This window comes from Solanum verrucosum, unplaced genomic scaffold, assembly GCF_900185275.1.
Source record: "Solanum verrucosum unplaced genomic scaffold, falcon-dt-bn FXZP01000263.1, whole genome shotgun sequence".
NCBI lineage: Eukaryota > Viridiplantae > Streptophyta > Magnoliopsida > Solanales > Solanaceae > Solanum > Solanum verrucosum.
The window spans coordinates 271,526-297,590 of NW_026020353.1; the positions used below are offsets into that span (position 1 = coordinate 271,526).

General features: G+C 33.8%; 2 pseudogenes; one reads left to right on the forward strand and one right to left on the reverse strand.

Annotated features, from left to right (window-relative positions):
• The first annotated feature begins 233 nt into the window (after positions 1 to 233).
• On the forward strand, positions 234 to 12,500 carry LOC125837591 (putative late blight resistance protein homolog R1A-10; annotated as a pseudogene).
• A 26-nt stretch (positions 12,501 to 12,526) lies between these two features.
• On the reverse strand, positions 12,527 to 13,715 carry LOC125837592 (agamous-like MADS-box protein AGL62; annotated as a pseudogene).
• Positions 13,716 to 26,065: the final 12,350 nt, after the last annotated feature.

The following is a 26,065-nucleotide window of genomic DNA, read 5'->3' on the forward strand; positions in this document are numbered from 1 at the left end:
TATGTAAAAAACCTGATATTGTAAGAAAATTAATTGTATTCTTATTAATTATAATTGTCAATGATCTTAGGCATATTTATATGCCTAAGTAGTCGAAATTGGCCCACGAAGTGATGATGTTTGATGACGATCTTGAGTTATTAGCTTGATTTTTAGTTTAACTTGTGATGATTGCATACTTACACACGTGATTAGTTGTTTCAGGAAATCTTGACGGAAAATGGATTGGGAAGATGGAAGAAGGAGCAAGGCAATGCAGGAAAATGGCTAAGGCAAAAACCACTAGTGGCTGGCGCACTGGTTGGCGCGGTGCACCATTGGTGGTACTTCAGAGAGCCTTTTGAGGCGTACTGAGGGGCGCGACGCACCAGAAGGGAATCTTTAGAGGTGCTGCCCAGGCGCTCTGCTTGGCGCGGCGCGCCAGGAACTAAATGACTGAAGAAACTTTGAGGCGCGATAAGGGGCGCGACACGCCACCTGTTTTCCAATTTTTCCATATTTTAAATATTAATTAGGAGTCCTTATTTGTGTAGGATTGGTTCCTAACTTCCCCTACTATTATAAATAGATTCTTAAGCCTCCATAGTTAGCGTCGGACGTTTGTTCAGTGTGCAAGAGCAAGAATTCAAGTTTGTAATCCTTTAACTCTTCTATTTTTTAGAATTTTGTATAAACATTTATCTATTATTGATTTCTAATAGCATGAGTAGCTAACCGCCTCAATTCTGGGCTGTAGCTATGAATTATGTGTTGAATGCTTGAGGCTTTATGAATTGATTTTCGGTTGTCAATCCAAATTACTTCTACGTTCTTGTTTTACTATTTTATGCTTGCGCACCATAGAATAAATCTAGTGTCTAATCTTAAAATCGAACGAGGAGGGATTAAATAGACCAGAGGATAAAGAGAGCTCGGTCCACCCATTAGATTAAGGTGATTAGTGTTCAGGAGTGACGCCCCAACGAACACCTTGCTTGGTTATGAAATAGGATGAAATATAAATGCTCGCCCGTTAGTTTATCTATCCCCCGCTCAATGATGTAGTTAGATGGCTAACTAGGGTAGGCGGCGAGAGGCGAACCATCCGGACCATACTATTAACCCTATAAATCAGTAATTTGACAACTGAAGAGAATTCTAAGCTAATGATATGATGCATGATATTCAATGTATGATGCAGCCCTGAAATTGTTTTTAAACTTGCTTGAAACATATTAACAAAGTCGTTCACTATAGGTTACTTTTATTTAGTGCATAATTATTAGTAGTTACTTAACTAAATCATCAACTCTTGAAAAGGTTATTTGGTTACTTTTAGTTGTAGAGTTAAGTGAATATAAGTTGATCACAAGTCCCTTGGGAATGATAACTCGTTTCTTAAATAATCTATACTACTTGTGCGACCACTTACACTTGCGTGTATTTTGGGGAGCAACAGTCAATATGTGTTCTCTAATCTTGATTATAAAATTTTAGTTCTCTAGATATCCCTGAAGATGTGAAGAGTAACTGAATATACTTGTTTTGATTTATAAATGTCGTGTTCAAAGTTGGGTCTGAGCTAGATTTAGGTAGAGTGTCAATCAAATTCAGTAACTTTTGTCTAAACTTTATATTTGTCTAAAGAAATTCATTTAATAAGTATTACTTGTTAATTAAGAACTTAGTAGCTTAAAACAAGTAGAATCCGGAACACAAACTTCGAATCTTAATCCCACACCTGAGGAAAGTTAGTCACTATGGAATGAAATGCCTATATAAAATTCTTTCATATGGTTTTAATACAGTAACATGAGTGTGTAGAAGACTTTTAATAAGTTGGCATTTTTCCAATTTGTTGAACCTTTAAGCATGAATTACTGACATACTTGTTTCCATGAATTCTAATGATGTTTATGCCAAAAGGATTCATTGCACAGGCATTTGAAGAAGTTCGTGATGAATTAACTTAGTAGCTCAAAACAAGTAGAATCCGGAGTACAAACTTCGAATCTTAATTCCACACCTGAGGAAAGTTAGAGTCACTATGGAATGTAGTGCCTATACAAAATTCTTTCATATGGTTTTAATACAGTAACATGAGTGTGTAGAAGACTTTTAATAAGTTGGCATTTTTCCAATTTGTTGAACCTTTAAGTATGAATTACTGACATACTTGTTTCCATGATTTCTAATGATGTTTATGCCAAAAGGATTAATTGCACAGGCATTTGAAGAAGTTCGTGATGAATAGGGATTTAAGATCAAAGAAGCTAGAAAATGGAGATAAAAAGGGCAAACCTGAAGAAGTCGTGATGAATAAGAATTTAAGATCACCCCATCTCTTTTGCCTATTGTCACTTGTCTAATCATGTTTTGTTCACTCTTCCCATAATAGCTGTAATCAAAATAGGAGTTGATGTCTTATTCCAATAGGTAAGCAAGATATAAATAATTAAATACAATACATTAGGTGCTAATTTAGGAAAGAAAATAAAAAGGGATTCCTACCAATGTGTTAGCTCATTATGCGAGATTCCTACATATCTACTAGCTAAAATTATGCCTATGCACGCTACTAGTATGATGTCTATATATATTTTGTAACACTCTTACTCAAGTTGGTACATGTATATTAATCATGCTCAACTTGTTGCAAAGGTAATCGACTTGAGTTCAATTAACCACCTTTGTAAGAATATCAGCTAGTTGCTCTCTTGTCTTCACATAGCTAGTAGAAATCATGTTTTCTTGAATCTCGTCATCAATAAAGTGACAATTAACTTCAATATGTTTAGTTCTTTCATGATACACTAAGTTTAAGGTAACATGAAGACCAGCTTGATTATCACACTAATATTTTGTTGGTGTATGATGCTTCAACCCCATTTCAGTTAAAAGATGATAAATCCACATAATTTCACACGTATACTATGACATAGCTTTGTACTCAAATTCTGCACTGGATCGAGATACAAAACTTTGCTTCTTACTCTCCATGCTACCGAGTTTCCTCCAACAAAGATACAATATCATGAAGTGGATTTTTTGTTAACTTTGGAACCAACCCAATCAGCATTTACAAAACACTTAATACGAGTATAGTTGTGACTTTTATACAATAAGCCAACTCCACGAGCTCTTTTCAAGTAACATTGAATCTGTTCCAAAGTTACCCAATATTTGACCGTAGGTGTAAGCATAAACTGACTTACAACACCACAAAGGCAATATCTGAATGAGTCATTATGAGTTAGTTTAACTTCCTAACTATCCTCTTATACCTCTCTAGATTATCAAAAGGCCACCATCATCTTTCATAAGATGCACATTCGGAACCACTAGAGTACTGCAAGGTTTGGCTACCAATTTTCCAGTTTCTTCAAGTAGGTCAAGAGTATACTTTATCTAAGATAGAAGAAGTATTCCCTTCTTGGTTTTATTACTTCTACTCCCAAAAATATTTCAACTGGCCGAAGTCATTCGAATGAAGCTAAGCATGCAAGCAAGACTTAAGGGAAGAGATCCCCTCAGAATCACCTCCTCTGATGACAATGTCATTAGCATATACAACAAAAAGGATAGTGTCAACTTCATATTGTTTGTAGAAGAAAGATGATCACATTTACTCATTTTCAATCCAAACTCTTAAAATACATCACTGAACTTGCCAAACCAACTTCTGGACTCTGCTTCATGCCATACACAGAATTTTTCAAATGACACACTTTCCTATACTCTTCAAGAGAAAAAAACGGATGGTTGCTCCATATACACTTTCTCTTGAAGATCAATATGAAGAAATGGATTCTTGATATCCAACTGATGTAAAGGCCAATGCCCAAATGCAAATAGAGAAATGAACAAGAGTACATAAGTGAGTTTGGCAACCGGAGAAAAAGTGTCTGAATATTCCACCATGTAAGTCTGAGCATATCCTTTAGCTACAAGCCTGGCCTTAACTTTAACTGTGAACACCCACTTACATCCTACTGGTTTTTTCACATGGGGTAAATCCACCAAATCTCATGTGTGATTTTCATCTAATGCATATATTTCCTTAAACATCACATTTCACCATCCAGGATGATGCAAAGTCTCCTTCACTGTTTTGGGTACAGAAACACAGTCTAGAGTAGCAATCAAGGATCTAGTTATAGGAGATAATCGATCATTGGAAAAAAATTTAGCAATAGTATATGTGGATTTGCAAGTCCTTGTAGCTTTATAAAGAGCAATAGAGAGGTTAAGATTTTCTGGAGAATGAGTTGGTGCAGGGCATGTATCATCAGTCTCTCGTCTCCTTGAATAAACTTGAAAAATTGGCAGTCTTGTTGGAACATGTGCATAGAGCCACTAGGAGATTGAAGAATAACATCACTTGATTCCACAACACGAGAAACCTTATAAACTAACCACTCATCATCCTCCCCCTAACTTATGGTTTTAGGAGGAGTCTAGAAAAATGGTGTAATCTCTGAAAATATCATATCATTTGACACCATATATTTTCAAAGTTGAGTAGACTAACATTGTTACACCTTTTGAAGATGAGAATAACCCAAGAAAACACACTTCAATGCCTTAGGGTCCATCTTAGAAATAGATGGACATATATCTCGAACATAATATGTACTTCTGAACACTTTTGGTTCCACCGGAAATAATGATTTGTTTGAAAAAAGAATATTGTAAGTCATATTACCGACAAGAATTGTCGATGGTGTAACACCTCAAAAATTGGAAAGTCAAAAGGAAAGAAAAGGAAAATTTTCTTATTTCTGGCTATTGGTTGAATCCATCAGACCAGTCTACAGTTCGTAGAAGTTTCTATGGATCATAGATGGAACTCGTAGGAATGAGGTTGATATTTGAGAAATTCAAATTTCTGAAGTTTGACATACGAATGGAAAAGATGGGTTGTAGGATGTTCAACGGATGGGTTCCGTAGAAAGGTTCCAGACTTAGAAAGATTTTGAGGTTAAAGTTGATATCTATGGATGAGGTCTATGGACCGAAGGAATTTAGACGGTCCGTAGAAGGGTGTCATAGAAAGTTGTCCAATTTTAGGCCCTAGTAACTCGACCTACGGTTTACCAGTATGGTCCTTAGGAATTTCTACAGTCCGTTAGTCCAAACCATACGGTTCTCCGACAGTTATTTCTTAAGGGTATTTGGCTCTTTTCCTTTGAGTTTAATACCTATACTATGTTGTTTTGACCCTAATTTTAAGTCCTATAACTACCACTGTACCCCTATAATTACCCCAACTCTCACATTCACTCAAATCCCCAATCATATCCACACTTATCCTCTCCAAATTCTCTTAAGATCAATGAAGAACACCTAGGGTTTCAAGCTTCAAGTCTCCAATTCCTCCATTTATTTTGGGCTTTGATCCTCAAGGAATGTAGGGCTTCATCAATGGGTTTCATTCATCCATTGAGCCCCAAGAACTTCTCAATTCTCCAAGTTCAATTTCACCAAAATTGATCAGGTTTTCATTCAATTATTCATAGGTTCAAATTGTGTTGATTCAATTGTATGATTTTAATCTTATTATGAATTTTGAATCAATTACATATTTAACTATTGATTTCACATGAACCCAGACATTATTCTTGATTATCAATCCTAAAAGACATGAATTTATAAAGAAGCTTGAATCTATGAAAGATGTTTTCATGAAAAGTTGTGCCTGATTTATGTAAAGGAATGTTTTATGATCTAGTTTGCTTCAAGATTAGCAACAATGAAACTGTTAAAAGATTTTATCACATGTGACAAATATATCTTTATTGGATAGAGAACACAATCCAAGGCCTATAAGTTATATAATCAAGTGAGTGAGAAAATGGTAAATAAAAATGTTGTGTTCAATGAAGATGCAAGTTGGAACTTTAATTCAAGAAATGAAAGTTCAAATATTTAATGTCTACCTTCTGACAATATTGTTCATCAAGAGTATGGAGCATATCCTGTTTTGACAAGTCTATCGAGTGTCTCATCAATTGCACCAACAACATTTTCAACATTGAAAGAACCATCAGCTAAGACAACTGCATTAATAAGATCAATAAGGGATAAAAAACAAAATCCCACATATGTTGACAATACATCTTGTACTTTTGCTTTACTTCTTTCAGATCGTATTTACTTAGAAGATGCTAAAGAGAGGATAAATGGTGCAAAGCTATTGAAGAGGAGTTGTTGTCTATTCAAAAGAATCAGACATGGGGATTGGTAAATTTGTCGGAAGGAAAGAAAGATATTGGGCTCAAATGGTTGTTTAAAAGTATATATTGATGGCAGCATCCAAAAACACAAGGCAAGGCTCATCGCAAAGGGTTATTCCCAACAACAAGGTACTAACTTTGAAGAAACATTTTTTTCCTATTACCCTATTTAAAACTGTGAGAACTTTTTTAGCCTTGGCTGCTAATTTTAATTGGCTACTGTACCAATTCGATGATAAATTTGCCTTTTAAAATGGTGATTTGAGAGAGGAGGTCTATGTCTCACAACCTGAACGTTTGTAGTTAATGGCAAAGAAGATAAGGTCTACAAGTCTTAAAAAGGCACTCTATGTCTTAAAGCAAGTGTCACAGAAATGGTACTTTAAGATTGATTCATATTTCCATGAGAATGGTTTTGAAAGAAGTAACAATGAGCCTACTATTTATGTAAAACAAGAAGGTAAAAATGATTTTTTTGTGGTATGTATTTACGTTGACGATATGATATATATGGGTTCAAGTGAGTCTATCGTCACTGAATTTAAGAACTGCATGATTAAAAAATTGAGATGTCTGATTTGGGTCTGTAGCATTATTTTCTTGGTCTTGAGGTGAAATAGGAAATTGAAGGCACATTTCTTTAACAAAAAAAATATGCAACAATTTTTTTGAAAAAGTTTACTATGGTAAATTGTAAAGTTGCTGCTATGCCGATGAATATTAATGAGAAGTTTGTCGTGATGATGGTTTTGAAATGGAAAATGTGACTAATTTTAGAAGTCTGGTTGGTGGTTTGAATTACTTGTCACATACAAGACCATACATTGTTTTCTCTGTTTGAGTCATATTGAGATTTATGCACAATCCTAGCAAGCTTCATCTTGGTAATTTAAAATAACAAATTTCACATTAACTGGCTTTACTGATAGTAATTATGCGTGCATCATTTATGATATAAAGAGAACACATGGTTTCTCGTTTAATTTTGGATCTAGAACAGTTTCATGGAGTTCATAGAAGCAGGAAGTGGTGGCCTTATCAACTTCATAGGCAAAATATATTGTAGCAACCTCTATAGCTTGTTGAGCAATTTGGTTAAGGAAACTTGTTGCAAATTTTAATCAGAAACCAACGGGTGCAACTGAACTTTTTCACTATCACTATATTTGAGGTCTTGTCTCTACTGGTGAAATTATTTTGAAGTCTTGTCTTACAAACGAGCATACACTTCCCTAAGCAAAGCAGGATTTCTTCAGAGGTCAACTTGGAGTTTGCATGTTTGAGTCTGGGGGGAGGGGGGTGGGGGGTTGTTGAGAAGTGACTCAATGATACTTGACCAAGTCTTATTTTCCTTTGTGCCAGACTAATAGCTAATTAGTAATTAGTGGGTACCTAAATTTTAGTATTTCAATTCCGTTGTGAGCCTATTTAATAGGCAGGTCTCTTAGTTTCAAGTTGCATCAGAAATAAAGAAGACCACGGTAGCTTTTTCTTCTCTTTTGCTCTATTTTTCAGTTCACTTTCTTCTTTTCTTCCTTTTCTTTACAACAGTTGTCATTCACTTGGAGGGTATGGAACATAAACATCAAAATATACTTTTTTGATAAATACTAACAAAATTATAATACTAAATAATTTTGTCAACGAACAAAACTAATCCTTAGTGTCTTTCTTTTAACTTCAACAAATATATTTATTTAAGGTTGTAAATTATAATGAAAACGTATCATATATTTTCCACACGAACTTTTCAAAATTCAGATTAAAGATCATTTTAAACTGCAGGGGCTTGCTGGTGAACTCAATGAGTGCACTACACCTTGTCTCACAATTATATAAAATAGAAAAGAACTTGGGCAGTACATGTGCATCTCATATTTCTAGTATTTTATCAATTGAGTGAAACAATTAGATTTCTTGTTTTGTAATTGGTTGTGTTCTCATGCATCGTCTCTTTTAACTAAACAAATGATAAAGGGTAAGTATCCTGTAACACCCCGACTTTTCAAAACGTCTAAATTAACTCGTATCTTCGTGAAAAGATAAGGAGGGGGGGTAATAAATTAGGAATGATGTGATATGCCATATTTTAAGTGTTCCAGGGTTGTATCCCATGTTTTGAAGTTAGGTAAGTGGCAAAATAAAAGTTGGCGAAAGTTACCGTAAGTTCCTTTTTACAGATTTCTCTGAAATTTGGGTCAAATGTCTTGGATGTTTTCTCCCAATATATAAAGAGTTAGAAGTCCTATCACCCATTAAATTGAAGGCCTACGATTCTAGTTTTCAACGCACAAAATCCCCGTATCCAACCAACATCAGAGTAAAAAGTTACGAGGGTTTAACTACGGACTGTCGGGGCAGAATTCGGGTCGGGTAAAAAATGTGGTATGTCGGCTTACTCAACGTTTTAAGCCATGAAAACATTTCATTTCACTTCCAAACCAGAGAAATAGCTTAAGAGAGGGTTCCTATGGAGTTCTTGCATGATGAAGGTTATTTTTTGACGATTTCTACCAATAAACGTTGCCCCCGTGCCTAGAAATGTGGTCTCTACACGTGGCAATTGTTTTCCCCTACTATTAGTTGCGCTTGGAGCTGGTTTTTGAAGATATAAATTTGTAGTTATTGGTGTTTCTTCAAGGTTTATACTTGGTTAACTAAGGTAGTCATCTCGGGACTCTTTTATGATTGTTTTTATGAATTTTTATGGACGTTTCGACAAGTTGGGGCAATATGGCAAATTTGCCGATTTAAGATTAATTATGAACTGTTTATAGGTACGTACTAGCTGTGTATATACAGTGTTTGTGAATCTTAGGACATAAGGAAAAACTTTCGTGAAGGAACTACGGTCTTTTGAGCATTCATTGGAAAGGTATGTTAAGGTTATTCCCTTCGTTCGACATGTTTCCTTTGAGGTAGTTAATGTTGGTGATCTTGTAGATGTAATTGTGAGTGGTTGGCTGATTGAGTGGTTATAAACCCTCATTTTAGGGACTCATAATCTTTTAAGAACGACCCTAAGTTAGGAACGACTTGGAGATTATTCATATATATTGTTTATCTTTTAGCCTATTTAATTGTTGTTGTCGCCCTTAGGGCTATTGTGGTTAGTTGTTGAGCTATGAACTGCCTATGGGGGCAATGATGTTGTCTAATAGGACTATGTTATTTCCAAAGAGGGCTATGTGTTGCCCACGGGGCTATATTGATGCCAAAGAGTGTTATGTGTTGCCTACGGGGTTATTTTAATGCCAAAGAGAGCTATGTGTTGCCTACAGGGCTATGATAATGCAAAAGAGGGCTATTTGCAGCCCACAGAGCTATGATGTTTTCTAAGAGGGCTATGTGCTTCCTACGGGGTTATATCATTGCCAAAGAGGGTTATGTGACTTCTTACAAAGAGAAGGGGCTACCGATAGGTGTATGTAGATTGATTTGGCACCTTCTGGGCTTATAGGGGCCTAGGTAGGTGGTATGTTATTTGTACCTGCCGAGCTTATGGGGACTTGGTTAGGTTGATGTTTGATCATTTTTGTATTTTTAGATTCAGTAGCGGGTTAGCATGCTTATCTAAAATTTTGATTTTCTTACGTGATTGTGTTTGGTATATTATGATACTTGCTCACTTAGTTTATAGCCTTTCATACTTTATACATTACTTTGTACTGACGCTCCATTTCCTTGGGGGCGCTGCATTCATGCATGCAAGTCCCGACAGACGACCCAGTAGACCTCCTCAGCAGCAAGATTGACTTCTATCTGATTGGCTATCCCCTTTCCTCAGGAGCTGCCAGAGTTGGGAGGTTTGTTACATTTTGTTGTATATATATTTATGGGTAGGCTGGGGCCCTGTCCCGCCAATTTTTACTACTCTTAGAGGCTTGCAGACTAGTGTGTGGGGTGTATAGCTACGTTATGGCCATACTGGCCTAGGTTGTTGATTTGTTGAAGCTTGTGAACTGTTTGATGTATTGTATTGATATATACCTGCTTTTAGTTTTGGTATAGATATCATGGTGTCCTCGACAGCCCAATCAGGACTTCTATGCTAGTTGGCTATTTATTTATATGATATCCTGGGAGTAGCTGTTTCTTTTATAGATTAGTTGACAGGGGTCTTGCCGGCCGAGGGCTTAGTTTTAAGCCGAGATATACTTGTTTGTTTTCTTGATTGCGTGTGGCTGACATGCGCTAGTAGAAAATTGTTCGGCAAGGTCGGCTCGAGCCTGAGTTTTAGCATTAGGAGACAGTTTCGTCCCTCGAGTTTGAGGAGTAACATATCCTATGTCTTTGTCCCCCAATTATAATAATTTAGAGATGGAAAAGTAAACGATTTGGACAAAATCGGAGAGATTAAATCTGCAAGACTCTATCTTTTAGTTATTCCAACAAATAAATAGAATTATTCTTCTCTTTATTCACTTATGTATACATTGGAACAACTCTTCAAACCTAACCGATCTTTAGTTTGTTAAAGTTGTACACAACAACATGTTCAATCTCTCTATCAAAATCTTTCTGTTGTGCAAGTTTTCCTTGACGATACGACAAAGAAAGCCAAAGATATTGAAACTCTTAAGGTTATAGAAAAGAGGATCACAGATGTAATATACAAAGCAGAAGATAAAGTTGATTCAAGCCTAAGAAGCATTGTTTTAGTTGATATAGAGAAGGATGTCACGGACTTAGACTTCAACTAAACTCTTTGTAAGGCACTCTGCAACTTACGATATTTTCACGATCTTGTAAACTCAAGCTCACGTAAATATTTACATATTTACGATCATATAAGATTTCTTGCTTTTTCTTGATTGAGTTACAAATGAATGCCCTCCTATTTATAGTTCACACCTAAGGGCTAAAGTGCAAAAACAAATTGCTATACAAGTCCCTACATATTTACAAATAGGCCACTTTTCTAGAATTCTCTAACAAGTCTAGGCCTTCCAAGTAATCTTCTGTAATATTCTACAGTCTTCTTCAAACCTCTCTGAGACTGTAGACTCTTCCCACTAAGGCTAGCTCACTTATTCTTTAATTTCATGCCCAAGTGGTATGACAAAGTTGTGGGTCATGACAAGGGGCTTGTAAATACTTCGAGGAAAAATTGCTAAAAGTGGAAAAAGATGTTGATTCTCTTGGGAAAGAAGTGCCACAGATTGAGTTTAACAAGCATGGAAGAAAATTTGCAGAACAAGTCCTCACCAAAAAAAAATACAATTTAGTAAAAAAATACTATTGTTGGGATGGAGGATGACTTCAATGCCATACCTAAATACCTCACTGCCCAAATAGACGATTTAGCTGTCGCAGTAATTTTTTGTATGTGCAATAAAGGTGAGACAACTCTTGCCAAAAAAGTTTATGATGATTATATTTATTCTCAATTTGATAAACATGCATGGTTCACTATCTTCGAAGAATACAATGAGAGACAAATGCTTCTTGAAGTTGTCTCTACAATTACAGGAAGCAATCAAGAAATGAGCGATGATCAACTAATGAAGATTGTGTAAAGAGGTCTGAAAGGTGGGATATTTATAATTGTCAAAGATGATAAATGGAGTACTGAGGCATGGGACCAAATGCAAAGAATATTTCCAAATGATGACAATAGAAGTCGAATTCTATTAACCACTCACCTCTTGCAAGTTGCTGATTATGTCAGTTGTCCTGATTTTCCACCTCATAGAAATACTTTTATAAGTCTTGATGACAATTTGAACCTCACCAAAAAATCATTCAAAAAAATATTTGTTTCCTTCTTTAATTGTAGAACTAGGGAAGCATATTGTACTACAATGTCAAGGATTACCTCTCTCGATTGTTGTCGTTGCTGGACTTCTTGGTCAAATGGACCCAACACATGATAATTGGAAGAATGCTGAGGAATATCTGAACTGATTCTTTGGTACTGTATCCGAACATTTTCATCAATTCTCTCTTTGGAGGTTTTCCTGAAGATAAAGAGATTAATGTTTCCAAGTTGATTAGAAACAATAAAAGGTTAGAAGTGGTGGCATAGGAGTATCTAGAAGATTTAACGGGTAGAAGTCTAATTTTGGCTTGTACACGAAGGACTAATCGAAGGATAAGAACTTGAAAATTCATGATGTTCTTCGCCAACTATGCCTAAGTAAATCCATATATGATCAACGGCGAGTGATCCTTCTTTCTACACTTGAAGAGAAACATGATTATCGTAAGCGACATAGCAATGGTATAATTCACACCTTTATTTCAATGCAAGTAGATATTCCAAAACAGATGTTTTATAGTTGAAGTTGCTTAAGTTATTGGACGTATTTTCAATTGAATATGATTTCTCTTGTGTAATACCTCAACTTGTACATCTGAGATAAGTTTCTGCAAGAATTGAGAAATCTACAGACCATAATTCTTCGAAGAGAAATGGGCAGGGTTGATGCTCCCAGTAGCTATACATCAGAAAAATGTCAGAGATAAGACATTTGGATATTGGATCGCTACTATATATATCTAATCCTCTTGAGGAAGAAAATCATGGTATTGAAGAAAAACCGTTGCTTCTCAATATTTTGTAATAACTTGATATATGTTGATAAAGAAGAGATTATATGTTATGCAATTCGAAGGATAAAATCAACATGATAATGGACTAAGAACATAACAGATATAATTAAAATTACTAACTTCAACTAAATCATAACTGATGAGCACAACACTTAGTACTGACTTCGACTGAATCATAACTCATGAACATTTCATGATGAACACCTCAAATGACAAATGAACCTAGACACTTAATATAATACTTAAGTTTTTAAATTTTACTTTCGACACTTCCATAACACGCGCACTAGTAATTGGCAACTGTGGAAGAAGTATTCCACTAACCCTATTAGCAACGGGTCCACCAACATTGAGTCCATATGAAGAACCTTACCTAGCACAATTAGGAGGAGTCCAGGCACTTCCCAATGTCTAAAATGGGAATGCATTATTATTCACCATTTGTGCCTCTTTTTAAACCTTTTGCTTTAGAATTTTCAATGTCTTCTTCAAGTGTTGAAGTTGGAATAAGTTAAGTTCTTCCATAGGAGATTCCCACCATATACCATTAACTCTCTTCCTAATTTCTCGAAGGGATTCTCCGAGATATTTCTCCATTTGGAGAACCCCCTCGAGGTTCATGAGCTTGGTATTGAGCTCATGAATACCAGCTTCTCTACAAGCCACGATTTTTTGATTGTGGACATCGTTATTTGGTAGAGGGAGGTTCCTCCCAAGGAACCTCTCAACCAACGTGTTCACGCTAGGGTGACCAAAGGAGAAAACTCCTTTATCGCTCGGGGAAAATACCACAATGACAATTTCAGCACCACATAGCGTACAAAGTTCACTAGCCTTTTTGAACAGACCAGCACGACGCTTAGAAAACGTAAATTGTAAGTTCCTCGCATTCTTCATTTTCACCATGTCAATCCTTTGACAACCCTTGCTGATCCTTGTTGTCATGTCTAAACTATCACTAAGAAATTGTGAAAGTAAAATTGTAATTTTTGGTCTTAACACCAACAACTTTATATAGGAAATTGTGTTTTAAAATAACTTGGGGTGCCTATAAATTTATGTTCTTTCCTTTCTTCTTTTTTTGCATTGAAGAAAAGTATTGAAAATGAAAAAGATTAGATTCACTTGCCGTTCATTCTTTGTCTCGGTAGATATAAATCATATTATCATAATTACACGATAAATATTTTTCCTAATTAGAATTATATTATTGGATTGCACTTGACCGCCATTTTATTTGAGAACAATTTTTTAAAAAGTATATATTAAATGATTAATAAAACCCTTAATGTTTTAATAGTAAAATGAACTTTGCATTTACCATTGAATTTCCTAGTCAATCATCATTTAAAGACCTACAATGTATCACATCATGCATATGCGGGTGTTTGGATTTATAAATATATCACAAACTCCATGTAGTGATATATTTGCCTTTTTAATTAGTAAATGTTAAACAATTCACATTTTAAATACTATATTGATTTGTATTAGATTTATTTAACAACAAACAACTCTCTCTAAATAATAAAATTTGTAAGCTAATTTATTTGAATAAATTTATTAGTACAAATATAAAACATAAAATACAGAAAATACACAAAATCGTTAAAAGAATTTGAGGGATATTTGTTTTTGCTTTACATAGATTTATACCATGTTATTAAATTCTATGTATTCCTAATATCACCAAATGTAAGGTATTAGTTATACATCATATACCATGTAGGGTGTATAACTAATCCATGAATTAGTTATACATAGGCCTTAAATTTCTACCAAACATAGTACTAAATAATATCATACAAACACATGGACTATTTCTCCTATCATTCCCTTCCAAACGACTCATTAATCCATTTCAGTTTTTTTATGTTTCTACAACTGATATAAACTTTGTCCTAATTAAACTTTCTTCTGCTTGTCTCCGCCCAACCTATGTGTTACCATAATCTGGTATTCCATTAGTGATGAGCTACCAAAGGAATTCGTACCAAAACCATAAATTTTCATCAGATTAACTTTGTTGGTAGGCGTCATTGTCAACGCAACGATAGATGGCCTACGATCCATACTGGTGAACCACCACCAAAACCACCATTGAACTATGCAAAAACTTTTAATAAAGTAGAAGACAAAATCACAATGCCTATCCCTATCAAAGATATTACTTACATCCATGGAGACCCAACTTTATTATAAGAGGAAGAGGAGGTTCAGGTCATGATCATTAAAGAAGAATTACAGTATGCCATACCTGCAAATTTTTCTTACGGCTGGTCAAACCTAGAAAAGATTCGTAAATTGATCCTTTACGGTGTGAGATTCGAGTCTGAATGTAAGGAAGGATTCTTGAGTGATAGACACATACTAATTCGTCTTATCAATATGAAAGATTACATACATTTCATGTCAAAACCAACATATTTTTTGAAGGCTAAAGACCGATATATATAATATCATATATGACCTCAAAAGTGGGAACCCTAGTTCAACCCAGAGGCGGAAACTACCCTAGCGTGGATCTCTTTTTCATCCCTATCACCTAATTTTTTTCGTTAAAGAATCCTTGTTTACGATGGCCAAAGCAGTGGGAAAACCGTTACATGTTGTCATGGCTACAATAAGCAAATCTAAACCTAGTTTTGTCAAGGTAAAGGTTGAAGTCGACTTATTGAAAGAATTTCTCAAACGGATCAATGTTGGAGTTAAGAAGACATATTCTGAGGAAATCATCTCAACATGGATAAAATTCTTATACGATTACTTGCCAAAGTATTGCAAATATTGTGAACTTCAAGGCAGAGGCATGATTTTCGTCGAGGGGGTTTAAAAAGATAAGTAAGCACACTAACAGTATTCACAAATAAGTGGATCAAGGAGGGTCAAATATAAACAGGTTTGATTTGATATACTCAACTAAATAAAATTTCACTCTACCTCAACACAAACAATGAAATTGAGGAAGTATGTGTTTGACATAATATTAAAATGAGTACGAGAGAATGTATTTTTTAAAATTTTATGTATGGTCTTGTCTCCATTATTGTTTTATATATATGTTACTAGTATATGTACCCGCGTAATGCATATATAATATGAAAATATTTTTTAAAATTTTTTTATTGTGATATCTTGTTCGAATATATTAAATCATACAAAAGTTCAACAATCATACTGTTCCTCATTAATGAACTGTAATCCCTCCCCCTCCCCCTCCCCCTCCCCCCTCCCCACCCCACCCCATCTCATAACAAATTTATGTAAATAGACACAACGAATAAATTTTATGTATCATATTTTATTATTACTATTATATTGTTCACTATTTAAAATCATTAAATTGTTAGTATTGATTTTTATTAGCTTATCATTTATCTTAATATAATCATTAAATAATTTTCTAATTAATATTAAACATATATATTTATTGTGTTTACTCGTGATCTTTTAAGTTTTATTTTATTGTTCACATCTCTCTAATTTAAAGTTTTATGGACAATAATAGGTATATTATTTAACTATTTTATTGTATTCTCAAAATTATTCAAAATATTTTCCCCACCCCTCTTCCGCCTTCTTTTTTTTACTGTATTTTTATTACTTTTCGCTAATCTAATTTGAATAAATTTTTTATGTTACGTGTCATAAGCAGTTTAGTGTTTTTTTATTTCAATATATAGAATACTAAGCTTAAATTTGTTACTTAAATTCTATATTTTAATGTGTCATTCTTTATTGAGATTTTAGTTATATGATATATAGATTTTATGTCTTTTCTCATTATAATTGAAAAAAATATGTTCTCATCTAAAAGCCCTTCAACTATTTTTACATTATAATTTATAATTTGTTTCCTAGTTTTGTCCTCACTTAATAGTTATTGTATTATTCATAAATTAGTATTCTTACATTAATATGTAAGTTTTTAATAGCTTGTCGCTTTATCTAATATTATTATGGTGCGTCAGATATTAATAAGGACATCAGTTAGTTATATCTATTTACATTTTATAATGAATAAATTTTGTACAACATGAAATTAAAATTGATAAAATTCACTAATAAAGTTAGTGATCAGTAACTTTATAAAAATAAAAAAGAGAAGTAATATTAACACTATAAATCATTGTAGAAGTATATGTAAGAGAGGCTAAGAAAGTAAAACTCCATTACAAATCAAATTTTATTTAAGTTTGAATTCAAATATTAAAATATAATAAGAATATTTATTATCATATCACTAGTATGATAATAAATTTATTTCAAACTGACTGTTCATGATAAACATATTTATTTTATACCTTAACTCTATTTTAATACCTAAAAAATGTTATAAACATGAGTAAATGTGTATGGTTGAGATCTTGGTCATAGTTCAGGGGTACTTATGAATTATTTCTTTTAATATGTATGCAATTTTATAGATTACGCAAAATATATATATCAACAATACGGCATTCACTAAAGATCGCAAACGCCATGTAGTGATATATTTGTCTTTTCAATTAGTAAATGTTAAACAACTCACATTTCAAATATTATTGATTTGTATTGGAAAAGTAAAACAAATGAAAAAGATAGAAACAATCTATCAAAAATTCTCTAGATAAAATACAATTATTCACTAACAAATCTATGAAATTAACATAATTGCGAATCAAAAAAAATTGTGCTTTAAAATTGTGATAAAAAATAAAGAAGTGTGATGAAAATAAAGAATGAAGAAGAAGAGGACAATGGGTGGGGTTTGAAAAAGAAGAGGTGTGGGGGTGGGGGTGGAAAAGAGGATTCGAATTTTTTTTTACTTTAATTTCAAACTGACGCGCCTATTTTTATTTATTTTTTTATTTTTGCCACGTCGGTTGTAGGGGTAAGAAAATTCACTTTTGAATAGTATAGGTGTGTAATAGGTCACTATGATAGTTTAAGCGTGTAACTGACTTTTTGGAACAAGTTCAAGGGGAAATTTATGCCTTTTCCCTATAAAATATTAATCATCTATATCATGTTTAGGAATCTTGATTTAATTAATTAAATATTAACCATTAATTTTTCTTTTGTCATGAGTCTTCAATCTAAGTAAAAATTTGAGGAAATGAAAAGGACTTGGATCCAAAAATAAATAAATGATAAAAAACTACAATATTTTTTTTATAAAAAAAAAATTGGGGTCTTGAAGAGGTATATTGCTTTGGTTTGGATAAATATTAAGAAACTATCTAATTGAGGTGGGCTCTTCATATTATCCAATAGGAGAATGCCACATAATAAATATTTTTAAAAAATAAAGAATAAAGAGAGAATTGTTAGTTTCAAGTGTACAAGTGAGTCAATAGGTGAATGGAAGGGTATTTTTAGACCAAAAGATGGATGAAGGGTATTTTTAAACCTTTTCCTATAGTTTAGGAGTATTTTTGATCCTTTTCCGAAATAAAAACTCTCTCTAAATAATAAAATTTGTAAGCTAATTTATTTAAATAGATTTACTAGTACAAATATAAAACATAAAACACAGAAAATAACAAAATCGTTAAAAGGATTTGAGGGGTATATGTTTACACAGATTAATACCATGGTATTGAATTCTATGTATTCCTAATATCACTACTAAAAAACTGTCAAAAAACGACGGCCAAAAGCGACGGACTGCGTCGCCTTTTTGGTCAAAATTGACGGAAAAGCGACGCAGTCATGTTCGTCGCTTGTTGGCTCAATGTTTTAATTATATTTTTTCGGGAATTTTTTTAACAAAAGCGTCGGACTCCGTCGCTTTTTTAAAATTTTCATTTTTTTTAATTTCCAAAAAGCGACGCAGTCCATCGCTTTTCTAGAAATTTATATTTTGAAATTCCCAGAAAAGCGACGGACTAAAGGACCCTGTCCATCGCTTTTCTGGAATTTTTTTTTTGAAAAATCTAGAAAAGCGACGGACTAAAGGACTCTATCAGTCGCTTTTCTGAGCGACGGACAAAACCACCCTGTCCGTCGCTTTTTCTGCAATTTTTTTGACGCCATTTTCTGCTGCCCAATCAAACACACAACATAATAAAGAAGCTACACAAAACATAAAACAACAAACTTAAGTTAACATTCAAAAGTATCTAAATCACAATTTAAAGACTTATAAAGTGTGCGATCTACAAAATCATCATCCTCGTCATTGTCGTCGTCGGTGTCCTCGGCAGGAGAAGATATAATAGGTCAATGAGCGTGGTTCATCACTTGTTCTTTGATTTGCTGAATGGTCGCGCTCATGCTTTGTTGTTCAACTACTCTTCTCCGCTCTGACTTAGCCAGTGCCGATGTAAGTTGTGCTATTTGAGCCAACATAGTAGCAATCTGAACACCATCAAGTGTCTCGGCTTGACATGATGATCCAATACCTTGTAAGCCTAACTGAAGTCGTCTTACATTGTTTCGAGAGCCTAGACCATAGACTCTACCCTTGTGTGTCCCCCCTACCACTTTTTATGTCCAAATTTGGATGGACAGTTCACGTGTCATTTGGACCGAACTATCTAGATTCTCAGTGATGTAGTGATTAAACTCATGTTGCATATTAAATATAAAAATTAACATCAATATATATACATATCATAAATATATTCACTATTAATATATATTATTCATATTAAATAACTTACAAAAGTTCGTTCAGTCCTTTCCTCCATTCACACATCCGGATCCGACTCATTTTCCTTCTTCTTCACATGAGTCATCTTGAAAACCTCCGGTTCAATGGGAGTGCGCCCCATTTCTTTTTCCTATAAATAAAAACTACAATTTATAACAATATATATGAATCAACTAATTATTTATTTAAAAGTTTGAATTAGAACTTACCATCTCTCTTGTAATTGTTCCAATGGTCTTTGCACCTCCGGTGTGCAACGAGCCACCCTTAAGACTGCATCTATCCTTTTTGACTTGTTCGGACATTGCCTTGAACTTATCTGTGTTCCAATACTGACGCAATTCATCAAAAACATTAGGTAACATCCAACCCGGACGTTGATCAGTATCCCAAATTTTTTTAGCCAGCTAGACAGTCTTGCGGATGCCTTCCTCTCAAATGTGGTCACAATGACCATATTGTACCTCGGCTCCCAAGTACACACAATTTGCAAAAGAATTTGAATAGCGTTAATTAGATCGATAGTAAAAAAAGTAAATTATACTAAAATTATTAAACTTGACTAAAATATATATACCTTAAATTCATAAAACATCGTCTGGCGTATACTGTTTGGAATCTCGCTCCAAGAGTGATAAGCCTGTGTAAAAAGTCTTCTAACACAGTCTTTTAAAGCCCGGGCAGCATCCTTTACAGGATTCCTGTCACGCCCCGAACCTACACCCTAGGAGGGACTGACACTTGAGAATCATTGTTGGCCCCAAGCAAACCCTTGACCTAACTTAACTCATTAAGGAAGACTTAAAGCATTAATACAAGGATTCAAATGCACTTTAAAACAACTGTCTCAAATAAACTTAGATCGTTTCAAGATAAACATTCAAATTAGCCAAAGTGGCAACTCAAGTCTTTTAGCAAATCAGTTGAAATACAAAACTAAAGAACTTATATCTAATTGCCTATGAAGCCTCTAAATACTAAGAGGGATGTCGGGACAAGACCCCCCCGATCATCCTAACAAATGACTAACAAAGCAATAAAAAGGGAATACTCCAGAAAGCAAGGAGGCTCACCATCTGACTGTGAGTGCTCAATTGGATCAATGAGGCGCTGGATGATGATCCTGGTTACCTTTCTCTGCATCATAAAATGATGTAGGCCAAATGGCATCAGTACATTGAATGTACGAGCATACGAGGGGAAAACTAAACATGACATAAGCTTGAAAGGAATTTGAAAGAAAACTTACCTTAGCTTTACTCAACTCATGGATACTCAACTCAAATGCAAAGTAAAACAACAATAAAGGTGCAGTTTATACAAAGCATTTAAAACACTAGGTGATAACTCAATGTATTAAAAAAATACAATAGCAACTCCGTTTACATATAAAGTAATATAATACTGTGGGACTTTCTCTAACCGATAACCATCACTATGAGTTAAAGTGATGATACAGCGTCTCACCCACGCTGCCAGAACTGTCCTATACCTTGCCGTGATATAGAATGCCTCAACTAAGTTGATCCACTAGTCTATGCTAAAAAGCACTAAGGAATCATCAAAAAGAATATGACCATTTCTTACACATGATGGCTACATGGTTTATGGAGACTTGAGTTACTATGAACTCAAAACTCAAGCCTTAAAACAAAGTTAAAACATTTGTAAAAGACTTTTGGAAGACTCTATGAACTTCTCTTGACTTGACTCTTAACTTTCCTTGAATTGTATTATGGATTCAAGGCTCATGATCTCATGTTTATGGATGATTTCATGATGTTTAGATGCACCTTAGAGTATAGAAATCAACTAGAAAAATTCGGTACGTTGCTAGGGAACTCAAACGGAAAGAAGTGGGAAAGGGTAGAGGACCTGGCGTCCCTGGCGCTCTAAGTGGCGTGGGGCAATAGAGGGCAAATTTCAAAGACAGGCTTGGGGCGCTCTAGCTGGCGCGGCGCCCAAGAGGCCAAACTTCAAAGCACTTGGGGTGCTCTAAGTGGTGCGGCGCCCCACTTCTTTTCTCCAGATTTGATGAATTCTTTTGGTCGTTTTTCAACTCTAAACTCAATTGGGTCTTTCCCCAAAAGTTTCAACTACATAATCAAAATATACAAGAATCTACTCAAAACAACACCTAATTTCATGAATCTAAATCAAGAACTCCTCAACAACACCAACAATCAAAATTCAAATGAAACTTTCAACTATATTAATCAAGAACTCATAAACTCTTCTTTCAAGAACATAAATACACTGAATCAAATCATGATTGGTGCGTGGGTGAACTAACCCAACGTTATCTGATCTCACATACCTCGTAGGGATCACCTTTTGTCGAAATCCACGATCTTAGCTTCAAGAACTTGACGATCCTTGTTTTTTCTCCTCTTTCTCCTCTTATTTTCTCTTCTCTCAAAACCCTAACTCAATTTCAAAAGCGTAAACTGAATCCAATCAGTTTAGACCCAACTTAATTACCAAAAACGAAATTAATTAATTAGGTATGGAAAAGATGAAAATACCCTTCTAAAATTCGGTTTTGATTTTCCTTATCTAGACAACTCAACTTCAAATGGACATATCTCCCTCATACGAACATGGAACTGAGAAAATCAGCAACGTTGGAAAGATAATTCAAAGATCTTTCATACGGTATCTGGTAACACACCTAACTCATCCTGAGTTAGGAGTTATAGTCATTTGAAGTTGACCCAAAACTCAAACTTAACATAACTTAACAAATTTTCGAGATTTTTCTTTCTTTCCAAATATGACTCTTTCTAATTCTAGCTCTTTCTAGTTCTTTCAAATAGTGAGGTGATACAATTCCACATGCAAAACACATAATAAATATTTTAGTTCATGAATAATATATTAAAGTATAATAAATAAATAAAATAAAGTAACAAATAGATAACAAAACAAACTTACGATGATCCATCCAGCTCAATCATGACTCTACCAAGTCTGTCCTTCTGGCCAGGAGTTAGAGTAGGCGTCTCATCATCTGGTGTAGCACTAGGTGTACCTATAGATGAAAATGATACACTAGAATGCACAAAACACTGAGTCAATAGAGGCATACCGGTCATAGCATATGACTGCTCGCTACTAGAATCTCAAATCCTCATGGCAGATAACTGAGGAGATGTACCTGTAGAAGCTGGAGTACCATCCGATATCCTACCAACCGATAAGGGTCGTGCTCGACGAATAGCCTGTAAAGGTAGGTCCTCGTAGTGCCGTGGAGGGAATGCATGTGAAGTAGAGGAAGCACCGACTAGTCGACGATAATTAGGATAATATGCCCGAGGATCCGCCGTACCAAACGGAACAAAAAATAAATAAGTATCATGACTGATGCACTCTGGCACAGAAGAAATAGATCCTAGAAAATCCTTAGGATCTATGGGTCTCCTAGACTTCTTCTTTTAAACCCTATTAGTCTGGATAACTCCAAGATGCTCACGAGATCTATCACTGTCACCGCCTGATGACATCTGTATGCAAATTTACATGTATAATATATAAAAATCATAAATGAAATAAAATTAGCAAAATAAATTAACTTACATATACTAGCTTTCATTCTACTACTATTCCTCCTCGCTTGTTTCAATTCCATCATTCTCCCATTCTTCCTCCTCAATTGTTTCATTTTCATTATCGTCCCATTCTTCGTCATCAAATGATTCCTTTTCCTCATTCTCGGATATTTCTTCCTCAACATTTACTATCTCATCATCAGATACTTCTTCTAATATGTATTGAGGATGTTCTATTGTAGTTTCCAATTCAACATCAACTTGTTAATGAACAATTGCAACATCATTTTGATACGCCACATCTAAGACATTGTCAATTTCAATTCTTCCCACATGCTTAGTTTTTATAACAACCCACTAATAAGCTTTATCTCTACGCAATAGATATGGAGCTAAATACATATGTTTAGCATTTTGTGCAATAATAAAAGGATCATAACTTTTGTATTTCCTGGTGTGCTTAACTTCAATTATATTATGTTGATGGTCCACCTTTGTACCTCTATGTGATGGGTCAAACCACTCACACTGAAACAATACAATCTTCCTGTTAGGCCAAACTGAATACCTCATTTCAATAATCTAATGACTGACACCGTAATGTTCAATAGTTTGGCCAGTACCATCAACATCACCTTGTATGTAGACACCGCTATTATTTGTTTTCTTGTTCCTAGAAACTTCTTCAGTTTGAAACTTAAAACCATTGAGACAATACTTATTCATTGTCAGTACTTGAGATTCAAGTCCAAGTGCTACTTCTTTCACTAATTGCAAATTTTTGACACTTGAGTATTCATCGAAAACCTACATGATTGTTATTTAAAGTAATATAATTTAGTATAACATGAATATATTATTAAATACTTAGTGATTCAATGTAAGCTTGCACACTTACATAGTTTGTTAGCCATATGGAAAATTTTGTATAGATGACTTCACTACCCCATGTGTTTACGAACAAGCTGATCATTTTACATTCAATAATTCGTTAGTTAATGAACACTTATTAGTATGTAATGTTAAGCACCTACATGCACTACAAGGACACCTAACCAATCCATTATTCTTGAAAATGTCAAGTGTCATTGTATGTTCAATAAAATCTCTAACACTGTCAATAAACTCAGGTTTCAGACCAACACCAGTTTCATAATGCATTTATACATCCACAAACGATAATCTATCTACAAAAATATAGATATTCAATTATATTATAAATTTAATTTAATAATAATTTTACTACATTAAACTAATTTATATTGTTAATATATATTTATAATTACTTGATAATTATATTTATTATTTCTTATATATATATATATGAGAGAGAGAGAGAGAGAGAGAGAGAGAGAGATCTAAATTAATTCATAAATTTTATTTAAGTTTAAGATTTTAAATAATTAATTATACTAATTCTAATTAAGTTCAAGTTATTATAAATTAAGTTCAAAGTTTCTAATTAATTAACTTCAAATTAAGTTCAAGTTCTAATTAAGTTTAATTATTAAGTTCTAATCAATTAAGGTCACCAAGAATTAGTTATATCCAAGTTCTAAATTCAAGTCCATATAAAAATGATTAGTTATATATAAAGTTCAAATCCAATAATTTGTTATATTCAAGTTCTAAGTTCAAGTTCTAATTAAATTCAATAGTTATATTCAAGTTCCAAGTTCAAGTTCAAATTTTAAATTCAAGTTCATATCTAATCTATAAAATTAGCTATATAAACTTTTAATCCAAAAATTAATTATAGATAGTCAAGTTCTAATTCAAAAAAAACTATTCATGGCATTCAAACATTCATCAATATATATTCATAACATTCAAACATTCATCATATAATACTCAAAACACTTCAATTACTAATCTAACTTCAAATTAACACTTTACTAACTAACAATCAATCAATTTTAAAAAAAAACCCTAAATTCAAAAATCTTCAATTCAAAACCATAATAAAAATCCTAATTCATTCACTAACTAACAATGCCCAATTTTAAAAAAACAATGCCCAATTCAAAATATGCCTAATTTTAAAAAAAATCCTAAATTCAAAAATATTCAATTCTTTATACCTAACTAACAATAATCAAATCAAATTAACAATTGATTAAACTCAAACCAATAAACTAAAACAATAATATACTAACTAAAAATCAACTATAATCACTAGAATTGAAAAAAAACCTAAAATTAAACACTAATATTAACAAAGTGGAGAGGCAGCAACAGACGGCACACTGGCAAGGCGGTGACGGATGGAGACAAGCGGCAACGAGTAGGGGAGGCGACTGGTGGCGGCGATGGTGGCGGTGGAGGCGGCAGATCGATATAGAGAGAAGGGAGAGAATAACAGTGAAGAGAGAAAAAGAGAGAAGAGAGAGAAAAAAAATAAGAAAATCTCGATCTGGGTCAAAGATATTTTACGAAAAGCGACGGACAGTGTCTCTTTGTTCGTCGGTTTTTTTTTAAATAGTTGACCCAAATTTTGACCAAAAAAGTGACGGACTAAGAGACGTTGTCCGTCGCTTTTCTTAAATGTTTGACTAGTCATTTTGACCAAAAAGCGACGAACTTTGAGATGTTGTCCGTCGCTTTATTTAAAAATAATTAATCAACTATTTATTAATTATATATATATATATATTTGGCGCAAAAATGCGCAAAAAAAAACCGACGGACTAAGAGATGCAGTCCGTCGCTTTTAAAAATAACTTTTTGAAATTTTTTTTATTAAAAAGCGTCGGACAGTGTAGCTTATGGCGTTGTTTTTTGAAGCGACGCCATCCATCGTTTTTCTGTCCGTCATGTTTTAGCAGGTTTTTAGTAGTGTATCACCAAATGTAAGGTATTAGTTAGACATTCTATACCATGTAGGGTGTATAACTAATACATGAATTATTTATACATAGACATAATATTAAAATAAGTAGGAGAAAATGTATTTTTTGAGACTGTGATCATTAAAGAAGATTTACAGTTTGCCATAATTGGAAAATTTACTTATTGCTGGTTAGAACTAGAAGAGATTTGTAAAATTAGTCCTTTACGGTGTGAGATTCAAGGCTGAGTGTAAGGTAGGATTCTTGAGTGATAGACACATC